The sequence below is a fragment of the Delphinus delphis genome, chromosome 20 (assembly GCF_949987515.2).
Source record: "Delphinus delphis chromosome 20, mDelDel1.2, whole genome shotgun sequence".
NCBI classification, from domain to species: Eukaryota; Metazoa; Chordata; class Mammalia; order Artiodactyla; family Delphinidae; genus Delphinus; species Delphinus delphis.
Genome location: NC_082702.1, coordinates 26,942,048 through 26,968,995, shown reverse-complemented (window position 1 = coordinate 26,968,995; position 26,948 = coordinate 26,942,048).

The window sequence follows — 26,948 nt, the reverse complement described above, 5'->3', positions numbered from 1 at the left end:
AAATTGTTTATCAGGAAATATATAAAATACAAAGTGTAAATAAAATACATATGTATAATTTAAAGAATAAAATTTTTTTTAATTAATGAATTTATGTATTTATTTATTTTTGGCTGTGTTGGGTCTTTGCTGCTGCATGTAGGCTTTCTCTAGTTGCAGCAAGGGGGGGCTACTCTTCATTGTGGTGCGCGCGTTCCTCATTGCGGTGGCTTTTCTTGTTGCGGAGTATGGGCTCTAGGTGCGCAGACTTCAGTAGTTGTGACACACGGGCTTCGGTAGTTGTGGCACGTGGGCTCAGTAGTTGTGGCTTGCAGGCTCAGTAGTTGTGGTGCACGGGCTTAGTTGCTCCACGGAATGTGGGATCTTCCCGTACCAGGGCTCGAACCCATGACCCCTGCATTGACAGGCAGATTCTTAACGTCTGCGCCACCAGAAGCCCAGTAATGTTACTTTTTATTCACAATTATAATACTAATCATTTTTATCTGCCAACCCTCACATTATAATCACAAAAGCCTAACCAGGCTCACTTGATGGTTCCCTTGGCAAATTTGAAAATGCAAACACACTACTATGCCTATGTTTGATTCCTGCTCTACTTAATCTCATGTACTCATGAATGAAATAGAACTTTCAGTAACTCGGAAAAAGTTAACACAGCAAAAAGAACTTGGAAAGTTTCAAGCAGTTGTACCAAACAGTTTAACATTCTATATGATCATACAAAAATGAAAGACCTATATGTTACACATCACATGGTTCAATGGACCCATCAACATAGCCCAGATGTAAAGAGCCACTAATTGTATCACTTCCATGGCCCTTGCTTTCCTAATACATACACACACACACACACACACACACACACACACCCTAAAGTACCACACTGAAGTCTGAAAGAAAACACAAAACTTTCAGAAGCCATGGTCTCCCGTCCTCTTAGAGAGCTATGGACAATTACTTGGAAAATGGCTCTCACTACACAAGGAGACTTGTGTTCTCACTGATACCTCCTCTCCTTCTGTCTACTCTGGAGCTTCAGATTGTTCCTGAGAAAAGCCAATTCCAGAAGCCCAGGAGACCTCTGTCCACTATCAAGATGCAGAACGGCTGACCTTTTGGTCACCAGTGAGGAAAATCTCCAGGTAGGGCTGTCAGATTTAGCAAACAAAAATACAGGATATCCAGTTAAATTAGTTTGAATGTCAGATAATCAATACATATTTTTTATCATAAATATGTCCCCTTTTGAGATATACTATCTGTCAACACTATTCCAGGAAAGTCTGACATCAGATGTACTTCTGCTGGAGATGCAAGATCTAGACCCAGGAAGCAGCCTGGAGCCTAGTGACTCTGGGAGAAAGACTGACCCTGGGCATCTTACTTCTTACTTTATGGCTTTAAATAAGAAAGAGGGCACTGAGGGGAATCACATGACCAGGTCTCTCAACCATACAGAACAATTCTCGGAGGGAAGTGTCTCAGTGAGGGACAGGAGGGCAGAGGCAGACCACTGGAGGCTGTCATCAGCAACTAACTAGAGCTACCAACTAGTTTAATACAGTAACTCACTATTCCTCACAATAACCCAAGGAGGTAAGACTCTTATTGCGCCCATTTTACAGATGAGGAAACTGAGGCACAGTTTCCAGGACCACACAGCTATGGAACAGAGATTGCAACTCAGACAGTCTAGTTCAAGATCTTCTCCTTAAAATAAAATGATACCAAACCCTAACATAAACAGTTTAATTTTCAAAAAAACTTCCACTGTGAACGTATGCTGAAATTAAAATGGCTACTTCCTCATTTCCCCCATGCACCCCAGGCCTCTGCCCTGGCATTGTTGGGGCCCCAGACCATGCTTGGTCTGCCCAGTGAGGAATCAGGGCTGAAAACAGAGTGGGGAGGAGTATGTGTGTGAGCCTGAGAGAACAGGACAGTGAAGAGCCCCTCTGATACCTCGTCTGAGTCCCCCCACCACCGACCCCCTTTCTCCCAACCTACAGGGGCAGAGAGCAATAAAAAGTCTGAGACTGCAGACCCAAATGAAGAACTCCGGCCAAAAGTTTTTCTAATTTAAAGACCACCCAGGTGTGTGCTGGTCTGTCCCCATTTTAGGGTCTTTGCCTCTTGCTTTCCAGCAAGAAAAGAAACAGATGTGATGCCCATTCATACCTAATGGAGACAGAAGGGGAGGGAGGAACCGGCGGTGGGGCAGCGGGGAGGCTCGGGGCTGTCTTTGGCCTGCACATTCTGTCTTGAAGGACAGGGACTTAACTTCCATAGGGTCTAAGTCTGTGGCTGTCATCTGTCAACTCAAAGTCCGGCACATGGTAAGCGATCGATCTATGTATGTTCAATTGAATTAAAATTAAATAATGCAATCAAAACTCTTGGTGGTGCCCAGGGAGTGGGTTTAGGACTGGCCTAGCCTTGGGATTTGGAGCCTGACAAGATGAGTTTCACTTGGTTGGAGTTACCATTTGATGGGGGGCAGGGGGGTATGTGTGGCTGGCTTCCCCTCCTCCCCTCCCTGGACTAGCTCTGTTCAGATTGTCCTAAACAATTATCCCCAAAGGAAAAAAAAAAAGCCCTGTTGAACAAATCCTCCACTTTTGTCTCCTCTGGGGCTGCAGCCTGTGGTCCTTGCTTATTCAGCCCTCCCTCCCTCCTCCCGTCCTGTGCCTGGGACATTCTGTGGTTATGAGTCAATGATCAGACAGGGAAAGGGCACGCTTACCATAGGGGAGGACGATTCAGTAGGGCTCTGGGCTTTGATGCTGGCTCTCTTACATCCTGAATGCATGAAAGGCTACGGGAGGGAGAGGAAGAAATATAAAAGCAGAAAGGAAGAAAATGTTATTAAAAAAAAAAAAAGTTGAAAAAGGGGAGGGGGGAGTGCCTGTTTTGAAATGTATCATCCACGAGTATCTCTGGGAGACAAAACTAGTTAAAAACTGAATAGAGATAAGCCATCTCCTTCAGTGACTCATCTTCCCAGGGAATAATGGCAAAGAGGCCGTGTTTAGGAGGCAAGTGATGTGCAAATAGCAGTGTCCACAAAGCTGGGGTTAATTACAGGAAGGACTTCCAGGGTAATTGCCGATAAACAAGGCTACAAGCAGAGCCGGGCATCTGGGCTCGGAAGTCGGCTCTCTGTGATTTGAGTAGGTTTTCCAAACACTGTCCCTGCCTCTGGGCAGTACCCAAATGGGTACTTCGGAGGAGCCTCAAGCCAGGACCCTGTCCCCTTGTGAGCTGACCCAGCAGCTCTACCACCTTGGTCCAGGACGGCTCCTTGTCAGCTCAAGCTCTGAAAATCCATTTGTTAAAAAATATTGGAATAAACTGTTGTCTGCTGTGCTGTTAGGAAATGAACAACCTTAGCCCAAGGAAAGGCACAAAGCACCCCTAAACCATCGGCTAAGTCCAGCCTGGCTATGGAGAACCAAGACTGGTATCTCTGAACGTATTTTTAAAGGAGTGGATTTCCCCAGGATGTACCAAAAGCTGCTTTGTTTTTGCCTCACGCCCCTTTAAGAGATTAAAACATGCGTTAACATATATAATGTAAGTACAAGTTGTAATGTGTAAGCCCCCAAACCCGCCACGTTCTGGGGAGGCTTGGACCTGGGCTGGGACACCACGGAGTTACAAGGGGGAGGCTGGGAAGCGCTTAGAAATGTCGAGAAAGAAAACCGCCGCCTGCCTGCCAGCTCCCTCTGTAGCTGCTGTCTTATATGAACTGATAGAATTTCACAGGATCCTGAAAGAGCACAGTATCTCTTGACTGCTCTGCTAAGGCAGTTCAGTGGAGACTGACACGAAGCAGATTCTCAGTCCAAAAGGACTCGTGCTGGTATTATCTGGAGGACACGCTGGGAGCCTGACAGAGGCCAAGAGTGCCAATGTCAGCTACCAAGCTCCTGACCCAGGCCTCAGTTTCCCTACCTGTGAAATGGGGAGGCACCCAAGATGGCGTGTCAGTGTGCTACCAGCCCTCACATCTGATTCTCTGAAACCTGGGGACCCCTCAATCAGGTAATCCACCCTTGAGTGCAGGGACCCTATTTCCCCGTCTCTTTTTCCTACCACCTTGAATCATGTCTTCCCCGTGGAAAGAACTCAATAAAGAAATATTTTGAATGAATGTATGCATGCGTGATTGGGCAACTTTTGTGGCTCTTTGTTAAAAATAAAAAGTCTGTGGGTGGGTACGAGGGGGTACTTTATCTTTCAATCCTATAGAATTGCTTTGAAAGACCAAGTAGGATAAATAATAATATTAGCTAATATTTATTGTGATCAAACATATTACATATTTTAATCATGTCTCAAAACATCCTTCTGTGGAAGCAGCTGTTACCATCTTCACTCCATAGATGAGGAAATGAAGACTCAGAAAGATCAAGTGATGAGCTATGAAGTGGGAAGTACTGGGTATCAGTCTTGGGGACTCGCCTGCAGAGCCCCATGGCTACGTCTGACTGTGTCCCTGCTCCTAACTTGCTGAGTGTCCTTGGGCAAGTCATTGACCCTATCTGATCACAAGATAGCCCTCCTGAGCTAGGGGACATCCCTGATTCCTTCTAGGAGTGGCGTTTCAGGCTTCTGTTCAGCCTACAGTGCCCTGATCAAATGGCCCCTCCTTAGAAACTCCTCCATGGTCCCACTGTGGCCACCCACGGAATCAGCCCCATTAGAGACTGTATGTTGTCCTTGAGTCACATATTTCTTTTGTGATGATTGGAGCCATGGTTCCCTTTCCCACTAGACTGCAAGCCCCTTTGGAGTGAGGATCACATCTGTCTTGTTTATCAGTGTGCCCCATCCCCAGCAGTGTATCCGCACAACAGTACCTGGCATGAAGCAGATGCTCAGAAAAATACTTGTCACACTTTGATGGGGGCCCCAACGGCTATAAAATGTGCGATTGAACAGGGTCAGCCTCCGTGCCGTAAAGATTCATAACTCCGGCCCCTGAGAACAGCAATGAAAGAACCCCCGGAGCCTTAGAAGAGGACTTTGACAGTTAGAAGCAAGGCAAACCCAAAACACCACGGGCATCTCCTGCTAGGCAAGGGACAAGCAATATCCCTCCAGTGGGGAGTGAGTCATCCTGTAGCGATTCCCTAAGTCTGGCGACAGATGGTTCCTTAGTCTTTTCCTCTTTCTCACACACACTTGGTTGCGGTGGGACTCGGAGGGACAGGGGATCAGGATCTGGAGGCTTTGGTAACTGAGGAACCTAAGCCTGTCTGGAGAGGAGGGGGCTGCCACTCGGGATGCACACAGCCCCCAGGAACAGATCGTAGCAACCAAGCATGCCTTGGGGAGGGGGCCGCCTTTCTGGTTGTACACAAGAGCCAATAATCAAAGCACAATGAAGAGGCCTCACTCCCCAGCTGGCTGTGCGCACCCCATTCAGTTGGCAGGGATGGCCGTCTCCCTTTCAAGTGGGCTCTGGTCCCCCTCTGCCGCCTCCTCCTTGCTGGGTCTTTTAGTCACATACCAGACATGTCTCACAGAGCAGACCCGAAACCCCAGGTGGCAGAATCCCAGTTTCATATAAATTAGGCTGGGTAACACTGTTCAGACACATTTTTTTGTCTAAATCATGCAAAAATAGGATTTTCTCAGGGGCATAAATCTGGCCCAAATCTAAACTTGAATGTACAATTGACTGGTATAGTTTATAGTGCAAACGTAGAATTATCTGGAAGACTTCTGCTTCCAAAGAACACAGCCCATTTTTTATCCAATCTGAAAGAAATGATTTATTTGCCGTCTTAAAAAAAAAAAAAACGCAAAAAGTCGGTGCGTGGCAAAGGGGCCAGATGCAAGCCCTGATTCACCAGAAAAATGCCTCGTGTCACAAGCAGACAGGCATCACCCAGCGTCCCACGAAGTGACCCATCCAGTCGAGTCCCTCCGCCGTGTACCAAGCACACACAAGTTTTGGCATTGTTTAAGGTAAATGTCTGTTCTGTTTTCCAAAGCAGGAAGTAAAGGTAAAGAAGGGGGAAAGAAAATGGAGGGTATTTTAAAAAGAAAAAAGAAAAAAAAAAAACAACTTCACAATATAGTCAACAAAGAATCAAATGCCCTCTGAGTAACCCCTCTAAAAATACGGTACATTTTGCATCATAATAAAGCGATGCTTTGCTGCAATCAGTTGAAGACAGTTTCTTCAACACTTAATGTATCTCAATTCTCTTACGTTCAAAGTCATCAAGTCATCACGATGACCTTGAAGTTTTGACTCTAGGGTGAGAATTGCCTGAGACCCTACAAATTTTATGTGAGACTTAGAAGTACGAGAGCCTGCCTTGAGGGACAGTCCCTATGAACCAATACCTGTCCCCACCATCCTATGGAATGGCCTTGGGGAATTTAAAATGACAGGAAAAAAAATAATAGTAATCTCTCTCACAAGTTGTTTAAATTCTCTTGGCAGTTTGCCATCAAACATCAAATTTATTCAATTCACAGTGACTTCAAAGAGTGCAGAACAACAACCTGGGGGCTGCATTTCTCAAAAAATATGTCAGCAGTAAGAAGGGGGAAAAATGTTTCCTTAGGTAGATATAAAGGAAAATGACACTCTGTACCTACACCCTTGTGTTTGCCAGAAGGTTTGATTTACGGATAAGCTATTTTTTTAATGTAGCATGTTCCTAATTCTTATTCCATGACAGTTGAAAATTGGGCATTTAGGAGTAAAAAGAAAAGATAAAAGGAAAAGAATTAGAGAGAAGAGTAAATTAGAACCAAAGAGGGACCAGAGGAGGTGAGAGGTGTCAGAGGCTGTGAAAGCAGCCAGAAATCTTCCTTTACGTCCTTAGAGGGAGGGAGTTGAAGGATAGTCATCTTTAACCTAGTAAAATGCAGGAGAAAATTAACTTGGCTTGGTACAGAGTTGGCACTATCAGGATGAGAATAAGAATGTGCTGGAATGGAGGCTTCCGTCAGCTTCTTAGGAGGCTTCCCAGGCTCCCTTCTTAGGTGGGTTCGCAGCTCCCTTCTTGCCCCTTCCAGTCAGTTCCCATCACTGCACCATGCTTTTAATATGCTCGCTGTATCAACCACACCCCCAAACCCACTGCTCTTCGAAGCACCCATGATCTAGCCCCTGCTCGCCTCACCAGCCTTACCACTCTGCGCTCTCCCACACCCCGCGCCTACGGTGCAGAGTCTAGAGACCAGCCGCAGGTAACTGCCCCTTGGCTTTCTTCTTCTAGCAAATGCCTACTCATTTTTCTTCTGAAAGCCATTCTTCTAAAAGCCACTTGCTCGTGGAAGTCTTCCCTAACCTCTGAAATGAATCAGGACCCTGGTTACAGCTGAGATTACAAATAGCAATCCCCAAACCTTATCTAGTCAATAGTCATGTTTTGGTTTTGTTTTGGGTCAATATTTTTAAAATACGGAGATTTCACATCAAAATCCAGATTATCAGCTTTTTTCTTTTTTGTTTTTTTTAAATCAGAAGCTCTACTAATGCTGGACTCACATTCCCTGGCAGTTTGGCCAGAGGGATGGGGGAAGGTGATAGTTGCACCAGCTGTTTCAGGGAATTTTCTCCAACAGTAACATTGTTTTCAACAATATTTTAATGAAGATATGTTAGCATGACTATGGTTTAAATGCCTTTGGCAGCAAGACTGAAGGAATCTTTGAGTATCTGTTAAATGGCAGCTGACTGAGCAGAGGCACCGTCCATGGCGGGAGGCATGGGCTTTTCACAGCTCCCAACTCTTCAAGTTATGCTTCCCACCAAATTGTGCAACCGGAAGGGCGAGCTCAGACCTGTCCTGGTCACTGCCGAATCCCTGGTACAACCATCTAAGAAGTGTACTCTCTGGTAGAAAGGATCACTTTGAAAATTGCTGGTAAATCCAGTGATGCTTTCTAGGACAAAGGACCAACCTTGCCACTGACGTGCCCTGTGGTCTTGGGCAAATCACGGAACCCCTTCTCATTTTATAAATAGGCTGGTGATGATATGATGACAATGATGTTAATGACCCTTCTCTCACAGTCTGTTGTAAGCATTAAATGAGAATATCTAAGTGAAAATACTATATCAACTTAAAATGGTAATACAAGTTTTACTTATTCTGATGATTATGGCCACTAGTGAGCATTTACAACATTCCCTGTACTAGGCAAGCCACTTTATTGGCAATATCTCACTCACCTTACGAGAAGACCCTGAAAATTACCCATTTTATAGATGAGGAAACTAAAACTTAGGTTATATCATTTGCTCGAGATCATCAGCTGTTATAAGACAGACCGAGATCTGAACCCAGCTCTGTTGAATGTTTCCAACAACATTACAGTGCTTAAAAAAAACTTAAAAATCACAAAGTGATCATTGTAGTTGCAGTTGAAACCTTTACATGTATTGAGCTATTTCTTGTATTGGGAGCAAGCCCTGTGATAAGTACATCGCACGTATTAGCTCTTCGAACAACAGTCACGAGGTGGGAAGCTGTTTTGTCCTCTATTGTTCTTGGCTGGATGGATACGACAGAATATCACAGGTTTTACTGCTCAAGAAAAATGATGACAAGTTGAAATTAACCAAAGTTGTTAAGTTTATGAGAGTTTATGGCTACCTTATGGGTTTTATCTTCCACTGTATTTCCAGTGTTCAGCCCAATGCCCAACGCACAGTAGAGCTCAATTAATATCTGTAGGCATTACTATCTATGGGATAAGAGAATGCATGAGCAAATGCATGAACACTGCTTCCCCTTAAGAGGTGCTGTAAACATGATTTGCCTGAAATCACACTTACACTATTAAACATTCCACACTATCCAAACTTTGCTCTAATCTGTTACGGAGACCCTTCTATACCTTCCAGGTTATTCACTAGAGTAAGATAAAAATGGATTCATTCCCCAGGATCTACTCCCTGTTAACCCAGAAGTCTTTCTGCAACCAATATGGGGTTACTATATACAAGATGTGTATATTTTATTTAACCCCACCAAATCTATTATTACCATCCTCTCCATTTTTCTGACAAAGTAGCAGCTGAGAAGGAGGAAGTAATTTGCCTAAGATGCCACAGCTATAGGAAGGGAAGCATTAGAATATGAATCCAGGTTTTGCCTGGCTTCAGAACCTCTGTTGTTGACCTAAAGGCCATACATATGTTTGTGAGTGGGCCCTGCTCTCAAACTGGGTTCTAGAAATTTAAAAAACTAAAATTGCACCTCATGAATGAGCATTTGCCCATTCAGGTCTGGGGAACTTATAAAACAGTTCAGCTCATTCCCAATCGCACTTGTAAAACCTCTGAAAAAAAGTATATAGCCCTTTTTAACACTGTTTTGTATTTGTAAACATCCTTAAGCTTCAGGGTCTGACATGATGTCTTCATATCAATGAGAATTTTCAAAAATCCTTGTTTGTGATTGTCTGTTCCCTAAGCATTTGTGAATAATTTTCTTCTGGGGGGTGAGGAATCTTTCTAATTAAGATAGTATCTTTCCAGTTGTTCAAAATCACTTAATTTAGAATTTTTGATATTTCATACAGAATCTGAGCAAAATTTATTTTCTGAAAAAATTTTAAAAGGCTAGTAAGCATATTACTCATGTAAATAAGTTCATAAGGGGGATATACAAGTCCTTTAAGAGAGCAAACTCTTTTCAAGCAATTTAGAGACACCCTGTCATTTGGTTGGTGTGCTAATTACAAATCATTCTAATTGATTCAATAGTCTCCCCAAAGACTTCCATAATGTACTAAGCAAACACTTTATTAGCCAAGCTGAGTTACTGTAGGTTCTTAAAAGAAAAAAAAAAAAAAAACAGCTTTCTTGACAACAATATCAAGTTAGAATTTTTTACTACTAGAGAAGGGCTTTTTCTTTGATTTTATTCTCAATGGGTGTTTGTTTCACTGTTTTGACTTCTTGCTTTTATTTAAGGAATGCTAATGTGAGACAGAAAAGAAGAAAATGGACTTGGTTCCTTTCCCTACATCCATCTTGTCTCCCTTTGTAGGAAACATCTGTTGTTCATTCTTGACCAGGATCAATTCCCCTTTTTTCTCTAACAGTCCTGGTTTTTTTTTTTCCTTCTTCTTTTGGGAGTCACCATATCTCCATTGTCTGTCCATGTAGATTAGATAGATGGACCCCCTGCCTTCCCAGAGCCAGGATGTACATATGACCCAAGCCTGGCCAAATGGCATGTTCTATTCTACACTTTGTTCCTTCTGATGGACCCAGGATGGGCACATGTTTCAAGGCGGGCCAATGAGAATAAGTGCCAGTTGCACTAGAATTGCTAGGCTGGGAGGATGTGGTCCAGGAGCCTGAGGGGCACCACTGCCAATGCAGAGATGGAGACAGAGAGAGGTAAGGGGACTCCTGATACTATTATTTAATGCTCTGGATTAGGTTGTGGCTAAAATCATTTGTACCCCTGGATTTTCCACTCCTGTGGACCTATACCTTCCTTTTTTATTTTCTTTATTCTTAACCTTCTTTAGGTCGTGTGTATATTCACTTGAACGAATATAAAAGATTTTTTTTCACTTAAGGAATCCCTTAAAATAAAATTTCTCCATGTATATAATTTTTTCTCTTTAGTACTAACTTCATATACACTATTATACACAATATACCAATATACACTATTGTGTATATCATATACACAATATACACTATTATATTTAAAATAGATAACCAACAAGGACCTATTGCATAGCACAGGGAACTCTGCCCAATATTCTCTAATAACCTAAATGGGAAAGAATTTGAAAAAGAATAGATAGAGGTATATGTATAACTGAATCACTTTGCTGTACACCTGAAACTAATACAACATTGTAAATCAACTATCATCCAATATAAAATAAAAATTAAAAAAAAAAAGACTAACTTCCTCCGAAATGGTTCAAATTGAAAATGCCAACAGGTCATTTATATCACAACTAAAGACTCACCGACTGACTTTTAGTCTAAAAACTTAGGTAAGCAAAATATTTCACATTATCTATATCTTCCGTCATTTTAATTTTGACGTTGAACCTCCATCTCCTCCTCACTCAGTCTCCAAGAACTATTTCCTTGACTTGAGGAATCCCTTGAGCCTCCTCAATGAGCCTGAGATTTTGGAAATAAAAGCCGTGGAGCTCTGCCATTAATCACCTCAGAGCCAAGGAAGCACAGAAACTGCTTCCTGCCTGTTGGGGAAAGAGAATTACTCAACAACAAACACAAAGTTCACGAAAAACTATAATTCAATGCAAAGAAATACTCCACTGCCACTGCCTCAGAAAATTAATTTTGCCCAATGGAGAACAGCGCGAATGCAGCAAGTTGGCCATCAATTCTTCAGGAAAAGGTGATGGTAACACCCTTAGGAAAAAGATAAGACATTTGAATCTTATTATAGCCTTGGGTGCAATGGTCATTGTCCATTTCTGGTGTCAGCTTTGCCATCTGTAATGTGGGGATAAGCAGACCTGCTTCTCCAGAAACATAGCAAAGATACAAGAGCTCCACGCCCACAATAGTCGTGTAAGGATTGATCCAACATCTAAATCGTCTCCTAGACATGTTCCTGAAGAGCCATATTTCGTAAAGGTTTCCAGGTGATTCTGTAAAACAAGCACGTCTGAGACAGAAAAGGAAGCGCTAATGCTCTGATTAAAGCAGTCGCTCTCACAGTGGTCTAGATTCGCCAGTGAAGCCATTGATAAAAATAAATATGTCCCTGGTCCATACCCTGAGGCCTGCCAGAATGAGGCCCAGGATCCTGCTTGTTTAAGAAATAACACTGGTGGGGCTTCCCTGGTGGCGCAGTGGTTGAGAGTCCGCCTGCCGATGCAGGGGACACGGGTTCGTGCCCCGGTCCGGGAGGATCTCACATGGCGTGGAGCGGCTGGGCCCGTGAGCCATGGCCGCTGAGCCTGCGCGTCCGGAGCCTGTGCTCCGCAACGGGAGAGGCCACAACAGTGAGAGGCCCGCTTACCACAAAAAAATAAAAAAAGAAAGAAAGAACACTGGTGACTCAGAGCCTGGAGTTGGAACCAAAGCCACAGACTACCCCCCAGAAAACGCACTTTTCCTGTCTACTGGCTTGGCCTCCATTGTTCTAAGAGGCTCAGAACTCACAGAGCAAAGACTCTTGGCTGCTTTGGGAAGCCCATCACAAAGGCCTGGGCTGGTTATATGGACCATCTGTGGAGACAAATTGGTCTTCTTCCAGAACCAGAATGGGACTCTTTGGTTTCCACAAGTGTGAAACAGCAGAGGGTTGTTTTTGTGTCTTGTTTTTAAAATGAAGGGGCATTTTTTGTTGCCCTAGGCCTCATGGTCAGCAGCGAGGGAGCTATTGACATTTAGTGTCTGTGCAAAATGCCATCAATGTTTTCATTGAAAGATACTTGCCAGGGGCAGGGCCAATGTTCTCCAGGAATGAAAAGCTCAGAGGACAGTTAAAACATAATATATCTAGTGGGAGAGAATCTCTGTTATCTCAAGATTCTATGTAGTTCCCAATGAGGTATGGTATAGATCCAGTAGAAGTACCTCTCAAAGTTGAAGGAGCTGACACAAAGGCGAGGTCTACCGGTGGATTTGAGAATGGGCACTGGTGTTTCTGCTTCCTTCATGTCCCTTCCGTCTGGCATGAAGTACAGGATTAATGGTGATAATCATAAAAGACCCCACCTTGCTTTGCTTTAGTCTAGAGGTCACAGACCACATCTAACCCACAGTTTTTCAACTAAATACAAAGAAGTTTTAAACTAAACACACACAGAATTCTAAACGATTCTTAACAGGGGCTGCCAACACTTTGAATTCTTGAGATTTCCCGTTAAAATCCATATTTGAGCTTCTTCAGAAAAAATTCCAAGACCCGGAGGCAGTGGGCTGTGTTTCTGTGCCGCCACGTTGGTGGCGCTGTCACTGTTGCCCCCTTCATCTTCCTTCTCCGGTTCAACACTTCTGTAACCAGCTTGACCTCTCTAGGTATCTGCATGTCTGAACTTCATGGAGTCACTTCCTTCCTCATCAGAACACTTTTTATGTAAGTCATCCATGGGATCATGTCAACCACCCAGTGAGGTGGGTGACACCAAGCGGACGCGTCCCATTTCACAGATGGAGCGACTGGCCCCCAGGAGGGTACAGAATTTTCCTGAGATCAAAGACCACAGAGACCTCACTAAATCAGACTCCTACCCGCTTCCACCAACACCCCCTCCACTTATTTCTGAGTGAGGTTATTTCCCCAGCTCGCTTCAGGTGTTCCTGGCTTTGTGTCTCCATAAAAGAATTGGATTTAGCTCTGTTTGGTTTCCCCGTCCTCTTCCTGACAGCGCTATTTAATGGACAAACAGTTTGTTTTATTTATCTGACAGGGTTTCTTCACATTGTTTCGGGTTCTCAGCCCTCCCCCGCAGATCATATTACAGCTTGTGCGGGGCTCGGACCCTCAGTAGGGTTCACTCTAAATCAGATCCTTATCGTTACTGCGGTGATAAATAGAGAGGCGGCCGGGGAGCCCGCAGCCAGGTTATTGATTTAGTACCTCGTGGATCAGGTTTTATACAGCCGGGCCTTCATGGCAGGCCTTTCCCCATCCAGCTTAGGTTGCATTCAGGAACTAAAACCGAAAGCCCCTTAAATAATGTTAACTTAATAGCTGACGTTTTTATGAAATAAGTCTGCATAGAAGGGGCAGAAATAGGACCATGCAGGCAGAGCACTGGAGCTGGGTTTCAGGGGGTGCCTGTGTGCGTGTGTGTGTGTGTGTGTGTGTGTGTGTGTGTGTGTGTGTGTGTGTGTGTGTGTGTGTGTGTGTGTGTGTGTGTGGTGTGAAGGGGAGTTGATACAGGAGAGAATTTTCAGGTTGATTCCAAACCAAAGAGAATGCTTTGCTTTCAGGGGAAGTCTCTTTTGGAAGTCTATGGTTTTTAAAAGGAAAAGAAAAAAAAGAAGGAGTTGGAATTAAGGCAGACAGAACGCTTCTTGGGGAGGTGGGCAAATGAGGGATGGGGTCCTCCATGGGATGTGGGTATTTATGCAGTGGGGGAGAGGGGAGGCCTTCTCTCTGTGAAGCATCGTGGACAGAACCATCTGGGGGCTGGGGGTGGAGGGTACGGGGACCATCTGGCAAGAGCCCCATTTCCATCCTGTTCCTCAAAGACAAACTTTTGACATTTTTCACAAGTGAAGTCACGCACACAATCATTGCATTGTGTGTGTGTGTGTTGGGTGTGTTAAATGTATTATTTTGCCCGAAGTCACCATTTGATATAGCCAATTTATTTTTTTTGGAATCATCTTACAGCATTTCTTCTTTTTTGAAAACACTAGCAGCCTCAAATATGGAAATAGCTTGAACCGCTTTCAACCATCAAGTCCAGTGGGGACCTCTGGGTACACAAGGCTGTTTTGCCCTTTCCTTCCAGGGTTCCCTGGGTCATCCTCACAGCCTCCCCCAGCTAGAATTTGAAGGAAAAGGTACGGTCTTATTTAAATAGTCCCCAAACCGAACTGTACCTTCCAATGGAGGCAGGAAGAATAGCCTTTTGATGTGTTCCACAATTGGAATGCAAATTCTCTCCCATCTCCTAGATACCTGGGCCTGCCCCATTTCACTTTACTGTAATCTGCTTAGCTCATGCATAGAATGACAAAAACAAAGAGTCTTTCTGTAAAAGAAAAAGAAGAGGAAAGAGAGTGGATTCTGTACCCTCTTCCTTACTCCTCACCGAATCCCTGCTCCGGGGCCCTCAGCAGGCGGCAGTGTGCACGAGGCGTGTAGTCTGTCTTTCTGTTTGTTGTTAGCCACTGAAAGGATGACACCATTCCTGGAGTTAGGCCTTCCACCAAGCAGCTGGGGCCTACTTGGCAATGCTTCCCAGGCTTGGGATCTGAGAAAAGGCCTGGGAGCTAGGGCATCCTGATGTAACTTTCAAAGAAATGCCTCCTGCCTGACTCAAATATGCAAGATGAACTTGGGGCAGGGATGGCTTTCGCTCTCTTGCTGAGTCATAAAGTCTGGCTGCGAGGAGCCCTGCATCAAAACATCCACACCCTGACAGATTGGAGTAAGATATGACTTTCCCAATGGAAGGTATCACCAGAGGCACCGTGCTCATAAGTAACCAGCTAGGGGGTCTGGAGGTTTAAGTATCAATGCTCAAAGACACAAGACAGGCAAAAAGGTAAGGCTGTGATACGTGATAAACCATGATGGAAAAGAATATGAAAAAGAATGTATATGTGTGTATAATGGCATTGCTTTGCTGTACAGCAGAAATGAACACATTGTAAATCAACTCTACTTCAGTAAAATAAATTTTTTATAAAAAAAAGAGGCTTCAAACTGACTCACCAACCAACAGGACACAACAGTGAAGGCACCCATGGTTGCGGGGAAGATGGGTAGGAGATAGTGGCCACCGTGGTGAGGGATGGAAGCCATGGTTAGAACCACATGCAGGTAATTAGAAAGAGGAAAGACCATGGATTCATCTGGATTTCTAAACTTCTGAAAACGATGGTGGTTATGGACGCTGAAAAGAATTAGTCAAGAATTATCAAGAAATGCATTCTTTCACTAAGTATTCATTTTATTTAATAACTCTTATATAAGTGCTGACTTTGTGCCAGGCACTGTTCTAAGCACTTTACAAGGATTAATTTATTTAGGCCTCATTACAACCCTGCGAGCTAAGCACTTGTATGTCATCACCATTTTACAGATCTGGAAACCATGGCCTTGGAAGGTTAAGTAACTTACCTGAGGTCACTTAGCTTCCATGTGGGTCTCAAACCCAGGCGGCTTGGTTCAAGTCCACGAGGCTCTCGGCGATCCCAGCAGCAGATCACAGATATGTTATGCTTGGACTTTCTGTCTTCATAGCGGCCACATTCAAGATGCACGAGGCAGGTCTTTGCTGTCATCTTCAGGGTGTGTCCCTGTCACTCATGTCTTAAATCTGTAATCCTCATACCTGACCACCCCCATCTTTGATCTGAAATGTCTGCTGAGCATTTATGGCCTGTCTCTCTAGTGCTTGTCTGTCTGATGGATTAGATTACGAGCTTCTCATCGTGCCAGTCTCTGGTACTTGGGGTCCTCGATTCCAGTCTGCTCCCCTGGTGCCTCTGTTTCTTTTTTTTTTAATTTAATTTTATTTATTTTTTTATACAGGGGGTTCTTACTAGTTATCCATTTTATACATATTAGTGTATATATGTCAATCCTAATCTCCCAGTTCATCGCACCGCCACCACCCGCCACTTTCCCCCTTGGTGACCATACGTTTGTTTTCTACATCTGCGTCTCTATTTCTGCCCTGCTCTGTTTTCTGTGAAGAGTTCTAACTGCTCGTCCTCAGCTCTAGTATTCCTTCATCTCTTGCACTTTGCTGATCCGTTATGGTCTCCAGCCTCTACCAGCGGCCTGCAGACAGCATCATAACCACTGTCTGGCAGGCAAGAAATGCTCACTGAATGTTTGTCGAGTGAACGCATGAGCGAATAAATGACAAACAAGGTAGGGCTCTGCTAAGTGCCGAGGCCCTACACCTGGTCCCCTAGGCCATCACCCTACCTGAGACATTATCCAAACATATTAATTCCTAAAAAAAGCTGGAGCCAGGAGGTCATTACTTTGAGTAGAAAACAGAAGTTAAAAGGAGCTCTTTCTTTGAGTCTCCAAATGTGGTTTCAGCACAGAGGGTCCGAACTCACGCCAGTTAGAAGGATCCCATCCTTGACATCTTTCTAAAAAGCACTGGGCCAACCCTTGTGGGGAAAAAATGCTGGCAAAGTAATGTTAATATAGACATCTTATTATAATCACATAAAAATGACATTTTTCTATGGCCAAAGTCTAGAACGGAATAAGAAAAAATTAAAATGCTTATTAAAGTATTGGAATTTTATAAAATACCTATTAATGGTTATCACTGTTATTATTTGTGTGTGCATGTGTATGCACATGTGGAGAATAACAGGATATGGAAGGAAAAGTTGTATCACCATTCAAGGGAACTTTGCACTAAGTTAAATAAACCCAGCCTGTTCTTGAAAAGTAGGTTGATCCCTGATTAAATTGTCCTGGTGATTGCCCAAGTCCTAACCTCACAACGAGATTGGTGGGCAATACCAAGTCAATATAGTTTCTATAACTGGGTCAGCATTGCACTTTGGGCTCAAGGTAAGTGTCCTTTGGATGACCCAGGGAAGGTATTTGACATTTAAATGGCAGCTGAGTCAACACTGCATCTGGCTGTTACAAACATATTAGAATGATTGCAATAGAAGACAGATAAACCTATTTAAACAAAAATCCAAAGCTTATTCCAGTCAATTTAGTGACATGAATCCTATTCATATGCAAGTAATATTCAATGAGCAGAGTTTGATATTATCTATTTTTGCTTAAAATAATGGCCAACATTGCTCGACAAAAATGCTCAATAATATTTGATAGATGAATGATATAACACATGTGAATTTGGGAATATCTTAACTTGCTATTTAATTATGTTTGTACATAATAAGTAACCTCTAAGTTGTTATCTAGACAATAAAAATATGGATTTTTACTTTATAGAAGGATAAATGTCTTAATTTGTCCAGAAGAAGGTCTTGAGATAAGGATGTAAGTGTAAGTATTTGATTCAAGAGGTTATCACAAGAAAAGCCAGTAGAGAAAGGGGCAGTGAAAGGCAAAGAAGCCAGTCCAGGGGCATCGATGAGTTGGCTTCCATCGTGGGCAACCGGAGTCAATGTGTACATGGGAAAATACATCTCAGAGTTGACCCACCTAAGGGGCAAGAATGCTGGGGTATCCACCAACTCCCATTCATGGTTGGGGCTGCTATAGGAACTGACATCTGCCCCAGCTGCCCTCATTGCCAGAAGCCCTTTGGTAAAAATACTCTCAGATGCTACTAGCAAAACTCTTCAGCCCGAATGGTGAGTGTCAAGGTAATATGGCGGGGCACCAACTGTATCTGCTACTAGCAAAGCCTATTAAGTAATTCATTACTACTTCTTTTGGCATCCACATCAAAAACGCCTCTTTGGCTTAATCTATAACCTCAGCATGGAACGCCGTCATTTCTCTCTGTCAATTCCCATCATCATAGCTAGTGTAGCCCACCATGTAGTAATAATCGATATTTTTAAATAAACAAGTAACATATCAGTCAAGGCCCAGTTCAAATCTCCCTTCCTTCAAGAAACACTCTTTAATCTCCCCCTAGGTCCCAGGACATTTTGCACTTCAATTAAAGCTCTTAATCCCACTCCTGGGCATATATCTGGAGTAAACCATAATTCAAAAAGATATGTGCACCCCCATGTTCATAGCAGCACTATTTACAACAGCCCAGACATGAAAACAACCTAAATGTCCATTAACAGATGAAGGAATAAAGAAGATGTGGTATATATATATATATATATATATACAATGGAATACTACTCAGACATAAAAAGGAATGAAATGATGTCATTTGCAGCAATACAGGTGGACCTAGAGATTGTCATACTAAGTGAAGTAAGTCAGACAGAGAAAGACAAATACTGTATAATATCACTTATAGGTGGAATCTAAAACATGATACAAATGAACTTATTTACAAAACAGAAATAGACTCACAGGCACAGAAAACAAACTTATGATTACCAAAGGGGAAAAGGTGGGGAGGGATAAATTAGGGAGTTTGGGGGGAGAAAAAAGCTCTTATGCTCTTCACCTCTTCTTGTTAAGAGCGTACTCTCTCTGTCTTGACCTTGCAGTCAGCTTATAGTAAAGGTCTGGACAGCGCCTGCGAATAAGGTCAGCAGTTTTCCACTGTTACCTGTGGCTAGGTGGGTAAGTCTAATTTTCGAGTGCAGCTCTAAGTGGTCTCTTGTTTCCATGCATCTGAGCCATTGCTGTCCAGTCTTAACTATATCCCCAACTAACCAATACTAATTTATGGAAATCTCTGCTTATGCCAATTGGTTCTGAACCAGGCAGGAAATGGGGTCGTTATTTACAGTGTCCTCTCAAATTCCAACCCATACAATGCAGAGACACACACGTCAGTACTGGTGGAAATACTGCTATAGTCCAAGGCATTCAGGGCTCTCAAGAATAATAACCCCTGCTGGAGCTCACTTCACACAAAAAAACTACAAACCAATTAGGAAACAAACCACCGTGAGAGAGAGTCAGCATGGCCCACGAACTCCCCTAATATCATAGACAATGGAAAAATCTCAGCATGGCACGTGTGCTCTTTCAATCTGAGGGTTCATGCTTTCTTATAACGCCAGTCTGTTTCTCCACACCATAGGCAAAGTTGATATCAAAAAACACAAATCAGATGCCCCCCACTTTTACCCTGTTTAATTCCCTGCGATTGCTTGCAATTGCTCTTAGGATAAAAGTACATACCTTGGGTTATCTTGCAGGTGTGGTGTCTACCTACCTCACCAGGCTTATTCAAGAACACCTGCCGCCTCCACCTGCCCACTACAGCCACATGTCCTTCAGATTCTAGAACACATCCTGTTCCTTCCCTCTCAAGGCCTCTGACCACTCTTCCTTCAGCCTGGAAGGCTGTTCAGGCCCTTCTTTAGTTATCAAGTTCCCTCACACTTATTCTCTAGAACTCATCTCAATCATTAATTCCTCATGGAAAATTTCTCTGATCACCCTGCCTAAGTCAAATCTTACTATTTTACATTTGTCAGAGTTACACTTTTACTTCGCTGTATTAATTTGATCAATGTTGGAATCTTCCAGTAGAACATTATCTCCATTAGGCCAGAGCCTGTGCTTTACATCTTTTGCACACCTAATATAGTGCCTGACGTCATGTAGGTTGTCCGTAGAGTTTGTTAAGTGAACAAGTGTAGTAGGCCATTTCTCAGCTGTTGTGTGACCTGCTAACAGCTCACAGTTTCCCTTCCTTCCCTGGAGAATTGCCTTTGGATGATAGGAACCACCTCAGTCAGGAGATTAAGCGCCCAGGGAAGCCTGCAGAAAATGACTGAATAATTTCAGGGTGAAAAAGTCTGATACCCCACAATGAGCTACCACTTCACATCCTCTAGGATGGCTGTGAGGAAAAAGATAGTAACAAGTGTTGGCACAGATGGGGAGGAATTGGAATCCTCATACTTTGCTGGTGGGAATATAAAATGGTGCAGCCACTGTGGAAAATAGTTTGTCAGTTTCTCAAAAACTTAGCCATAGCAATACCAAATGACCCAGCAGTTCCATTCCTATGATGCAACCCAAGAGAAAACAATTCAAACAAAAACTTGTATATGTACATTCACAGAAGCAATATTCGCAAAAGCCAAAAGGTGGGAAAAACCCAATGTTCATCAATTGATAAATGGATAAACAAATGTAATATATCTACACAATGGAATATTATTCAGCCTTAAAAAGGAATGAGATAAAGATGTTAAAAAAAAAAGAAAAAGGAATGAGATACTGATCTATGTACAATGTGGATGAACCTCAAAAACATAACGTTAAATGGAAGAAGCCAGACACAAAAGGCTACATATGGTATGATTCCATTTATATGAAATATTCAGAATAGGCAAATCTATAGAGACAGAAAGCACATATCAGGGCCTGAAAGGTGGGGGGAGTGAAAGTGATTCCTAATGGGTACAGGAGTTCCTTTTGAGGTGAAGAGAAAGTTCTGGAATTAGTGGTAAAGGTTGCATAACATTGTTATTGTACTTAATGCTACTGAATTGTACACTTTAAAACAGTTTAAATGGTACAGTCTATGTCATGAGTATCTTGCTATCATAAAAAGAGAAGGTCTGGCACCTTGCCTTAAGGCAAGATGTCTCTGCGGCATGACATATATATTAGACTGTCCTACAGATCAAGCCAACTTTAGACCTTACCTAGGACGACATCCTTGGCTGGCATTCTCCTCTTCCCTATCCTGTCCTTCGCTGCCTTACAATTTTCACCTAAGACCACTCCGTCAGTAAATCAAGGGCATCTTAATCCCTGTGTTAGGCTCTGCTTCTATAGAATTTGACCTAAAACAATAAATGAACCAGTGAATAAAGTGAATGTGTAAATAAACATTTTAAACGCCCAAGCCCTCACAGCTAGGAGCTGGGATTCAAACCCACATGGGCTTGACTCCAAAGTCTACTCTCTTAACTTCTATGTTGTCTTCTCTGATGAGTTCACCAAAGAAAATCCCACTTTGTCAGGTCAGGACTGTGGGGTCAGATTATGTTCCTTTAGGGACCGGAGCTCTGTCCCTTTCATGCCTTCTTTGAATGTCTGCACCTCCGACTAAAGAGGAAGCCTATATAAGTGGCTCTTTCCCTGCAACCTCAAGCCCTGTATAATTTTTTAAAAAATAACATGAAAGCAGCCCATCTCCCCAACTCTTCCACGTAACAAAGAAGTTACTGTATGTGGAAAGCAGTTGTCCAAGCTGACACTGCCAAAGAGTCTGCAAGCACATAGAAAGACTGCATGAACTCATTTATCCTTGTGAAGACATTAATACCATTCCATCATTGAGCAGCAGAAACCCCCAATAAACCTCCGTTAAAAGCAAATTTGTAAATGCCTAGTGTAGTCATAATAATAGTATTGTAATTTTTAATGAACATGCTCAGAGCAGTGGATTATTTCTAGCATCATGTTCAATGTTAAACGTTTCAGGTCACAAATTATAAACTCTTAGAGTTTGGGAGAAGTTTATAGAAATAGATATCAATAGAAGTAAATTCTAATATGATAAGAACTTACTTGACCAAATCAGAAATAATTTTTACTCTCTTTGTAGATGGTATCCAGACTGACAAATGAAAAGGAAGATAAATAATAATTTTCCAGTAAATGCAAATAGTAGTCAGAAATAATCAGAGATGTTCCAGTTCCTCATTCTCTCTTATAGCGAGGTATGAGAGAAAAGTGTCTTTGTCAGCTATGGCTGTGTAACAAATAGCCACAAAAATCTCAATGGCACATAACAATAAGCTTTATTTCTCACTAATGTATCTGCGGTTCTACCAGAGTTCAGCTCATCTTGTCTAAACTTCACTAGGCTTGGCTCCAAGTAGCAAATCAGGTGTGCTCTCCATGTTAATTACTCTCCTGGGGCCAGCAGGTCCCCAAAGCATGTTCTTCTCGTGGTCATGGCAGGAATAAAAAAGAGCAAACCCAAACACACTGGCACATTTCAAACCTCTGGATGCATCCCATCTACCAATGTCCAGCTGGCCAAAGAAAATCCCATGATTAGTCTCAAGATCAGGGGAAGATATATTCTGCCCATCATGAGGACAAAGCAGCAAGACTGTAGATATATTATTCCATTATGGAGGAAGGAGGTAGGAGGACACATAATTAAATCTGTCCAGCGGGCCTGAATTACTCATAGTTCTATAGTATTTCCTGCAGACTTAGAAAATAGAAAACAACATTATTAGCAGGAGGTTTTGCCTGCACAGTTCTGGTAACAATAGCAATTTCTCCACTACCCCTCCCCTCTCTCTATAATTCAGATAGAGCTGACCTCTTCCTACCTCTAGAAAAGAGTATGAGACCTACGATTGGCCAGTCAGAGTAACTCATCCTCTTGGCTACTCTGACTGGTTCAGGGATAGTCATGTGACCTAAGACAAGCCAATAAAAACCAAGCCCAGGAGTTTCGGAATAGCTATCAGAAAAATAACTCTTTCTGCATGTGCATAGCATGTTAAAGTTTGGTAACTATTTCCATCATACACATTTTTAGAAGGGGCCTTTCTTTTGTCATGCTGTGCCCAGTTTTTCTAGGCCTTTCCAACTTTATCTATGTTATCTATGTTAACTTCACTGTCTGAGAGAAACTTCAACTGGCATCACCTGTCTAGGTTTTGCCCTAACTCCCAATCATTGAGCGACTGCATTCTTAAAGTCTTGCCTCTTGAACTCAAAACATCAGAAAATTATTTCAGAAACGTCACCATCATCATAGCACCATTCGTTAACTTAACATATTCTAATATTTTAAAATGTCACTAGTTTAGATGCAACACAGAGATATTTTTAAAATTCATGAAGAACAACACAAAAAGGAAGTTCCAAAAAGTAAATTAAATGCATAAGTGCTGATATTATTAGTGTTCATAAAGTGTTGGATGTGGAATAAGAAATATGGGTAAGTATAACTTACAAGGTGGATAAAAAGATGAGTATTTTTCTGTAATCTACTTTCCTGCCTCTCCAATTAATAGTGAATTTCTTATGGTTTTCTACATGATGCTTTGGAATGTCAAGTCCTTTGGTCCTAGAACCTCAGGGAAGACAAACATTTTAGGTGATTAAAAAAAAAAAAAACACATTTAGAAAATGATGTTCTTGAAAGCCTGCGGGAAGAAATTCACACCATTCTTTACAATTTCATTAGAGAAGATAAATAAATGTCTGTCAAATTAACTTTGCTCGGTCTCATAGATGGCAGGAAATAGAGCAACAAATGCAAATACCAAAGCACGATTTGTTTTCTTTCAGTCACTTGATGGGAAAGACTTTGGTTTCTGCTATATGTATTGCAGACTGCCAGCAAAGAGCTCAGTTTCTGGATGCAGTTAGCATAATATTCATCCCTAAGATGTATATAGTGAAGAGGTGGGAGGAGAAAAGGAAGGAGGGCAATGGTGATGACTCTCTACACTTGCCCCTGGCATCTCCTAATTATATGCCCTCATGACTTGGACTTGAAAGCCCAGTATACAAAAATCACAGTTCTAAAGCTGAATGTTTGATCTCTATTCCAGCAACAGAGCTTGTTACCTAGATACAAGTGATCTAAACTAACATAAGCATGATTGGTACTGTTGGTTGTCTTATTTATACCAGTAGTTTATGCTATGTAATAAACTACCCCAAACTTTAGTGGCTTAAGACAATCAAGAGTTATTTCTTATGGGCAGAAGACCTATATAGACATTTCTCCAAAGAAGATACACAGATTGCCAACTAACACATGAAAGGATGCTCAACATCACTAATCATTAGAGAAATGCAAATCAAAACTGCAGTGAGGTATCACCTCACACCAGTCAGAATGGACATCATCAAAAAATCTACAAACTTTAAATGCTGGAGAGGGCGTGGAGAAAAGGGAAGCCTCTTGCCCTGTTAGTGGGAATGTAAATTGATACAGCCACTATGGAGAACAGTATGGAGGTTCCTTAAAAAACTAAAAATAGAATTACCATATGACCCAGCAGTCCCACTACTGGGCATATACCCTGAGAAAACCATAATTCATAAAGAGTCATGTACCACAATATTCATTGCAGCACTATTTACAATAGCCAGGACATGGAAGCAACCTAAGTGTCCACTGACAGATGAATGGATAAAGAAGATGTGGCACATATATACAATGGAATATTACTCAGCCATAAAAAGAAATGAAATTGAGTCATTTGTAGTGAGATGGATGGACCTAGAGACTGTCATACAGAGTGAAGTAAGTCAGAAAGAGAAAAATAAATACCATATGCTAAAACATATATATGGAATCTAAAAAAAAAAAAAAAGTTCTAAAGAACCTGGGGGCAGGATAAGAATAAAGATGCAGATGTAGAGAATGGACTTGAGGATATGGGGAGGGGGAAGGGTAAGTTTTGACGAAGTGAGAGAGTGGCATGGACATATATACACTACCAAACGTAAAATAGATAGCTAGTGGGAAGCAGCTGCATAGCACAGGGAAATCAGCTCGGTGCTTTGTGACCACCTAGAGGGGTGGGATAAGGAGGGTGGGGGGGAGAGGCAAGAGGGAAGAGTTATAGGGATATATGTATATGTATAGCTGACTCACTTTGTTATAAAGCAGAAACTAACACACCATTGTAAAGCAATTATACACCAATAAAGATGTTTAAAAAAAAAAGAGTAATTATGCTTGGGAGTCAGCTGATCTAGGCTATAGGGCTACGGGTGGTTCTGCTGCAAAGTGTCACCTATGGGCTATTCCAGGCATGTCCTTCTCATGGCATTGGCAGAGATGAAGGGGAGCAAATGGCAACAATGAAGCCTCTTAAAGTCTGAGCTTGGGCTTCACACGCTATCCTTTCTGTCTCATTTTATTGACCAAAGTAAGAAAGGAAGTCACATAACCAAACCACGAGCCAAAGCCGGTGAAAGATACTTTCTCTTTTGTTTAAGGAACTTCAAAGTCACAGAGCAGAGAACATGCAGAGAGAGGGAAAGGTGAAGAATCAGAGCTATTAATTCTATCTACCATATAAATATTGTTTTTTATATTTATTCATATGTTTGTTTATTCATCCATTCATGGAATAAATATTTACCGAACACAAATCATGTATTGGACATAGGGAATCCAAAAGTGTAAGACAGAGAAGATCCCTGTTCTCACAGAGCTTGCATTTTCATTGAAAGGACGAACAACAAACAAACAAATGATTAAAGCAATTGGATGTTGTTATAAGTACTGTGAAGGAAATAAAGAACACTCTGATAGAGAATGATGGGATGATGGAAGAGGAAGAACGGCTAATTTAGAAAAAGTAGTCAGAGAAGCACACCCTCCCCCATTTATCTGCCTGATTTGCACTTGTGATCAGGTCATGAAAATCAACATTTAATGCCTGATGCACAAGACTCTACTCAATGCCAGTCCTGAAATATACTGATTAGCCCAAGAGAATTAAAAGTAATAAAAGCCTTATGTGACGCCTTACACTTTACAGTGTGTTTTCCCATCTATTGCATCATTTGAGTCTCATAGCATTTCTTGTCAATAGGCTAGGTAGGAATTAGATAGCAAAACATGGGTCATCTAGGACACTGATGCACTGAAGAAAGAGTGGTCCCAAGGACACTGAAATTTACTCTCCAGGAGAAAAGGAAACTAGTAAGAACGAGATAAGGGATAAAGGTTGAGGGGACTTAGAAGGTGGACAAGAGGTCTGAAAACTACTGACCCAAACACTTAGGTGTTGACATCTAGCTGCTCCTCCCACACAGAGCATTCTGAGAGCACAAGGCAATGTGTAGAAAGGATGGAAGAAGGATTTGCCAACTTCATATCAGCTCTTAGTATCAAATTTTATGTTTTCCTTAAATTATAATGTAGTAATACAATTCTATTTTCTTTGCATATAGATGTGTGCAAAGGAAAGATGACTACCTGGTCTAACAGAGATGAAATTCTTGGGTAGAATGCATAATGAATAAAGCAATGCAGATAGAAATATATCATTTTGTAATTGAAGTATAGTTGATTTACAATGTTGTGTTAGTTTCAAGTCTACGGCAAAGTGATTCAGTTATATATATTTATACATGTATACATTTTTTTTCGGATTCTTTCCCATTATAGATTATTACAAAATATTGAATATAGTTCCCTGTGCTATACAGTTGGTCCTTGTTGTTTATCTATTTTATATATAGTAGCGTGTATCTGTTAATCCCAAACTCCTCATTTACCCACCTCCCAAAAAAATATATCATTTTCTTTCCAGATTAGGTAACAGAGGCTCATAAAAGTAAAATGAGAGACTCAAGGTCACCCAGAGCCTGGACCATGGGCTCCCTGCCTCTTCTGTCTGGTTATCTTCATTCCATCAGAGATCTTAACTGGGTTATCAATGCAGTTTATGATTGGGGCTGAATATCCGTTTGTTTCAAAATCAGAAGTTTTCTTTTTTCTGGGAAATTTGTGTGGGCTTCATTATTGCATTTTTAACACATTCAAATTACAGTTTCCCTTTCTTCTTTGCCCTCTAAGAAGAGTAGGCAGAACTCAATGGATAATGACTTTTACTAAGACAAATTCTAGATTTATTGACCTGAGAAATAAATATTAATAGAGGTTAAATTGGGGTCAATGTTTACTCCAAGAGATGATAAATCTTGATATTT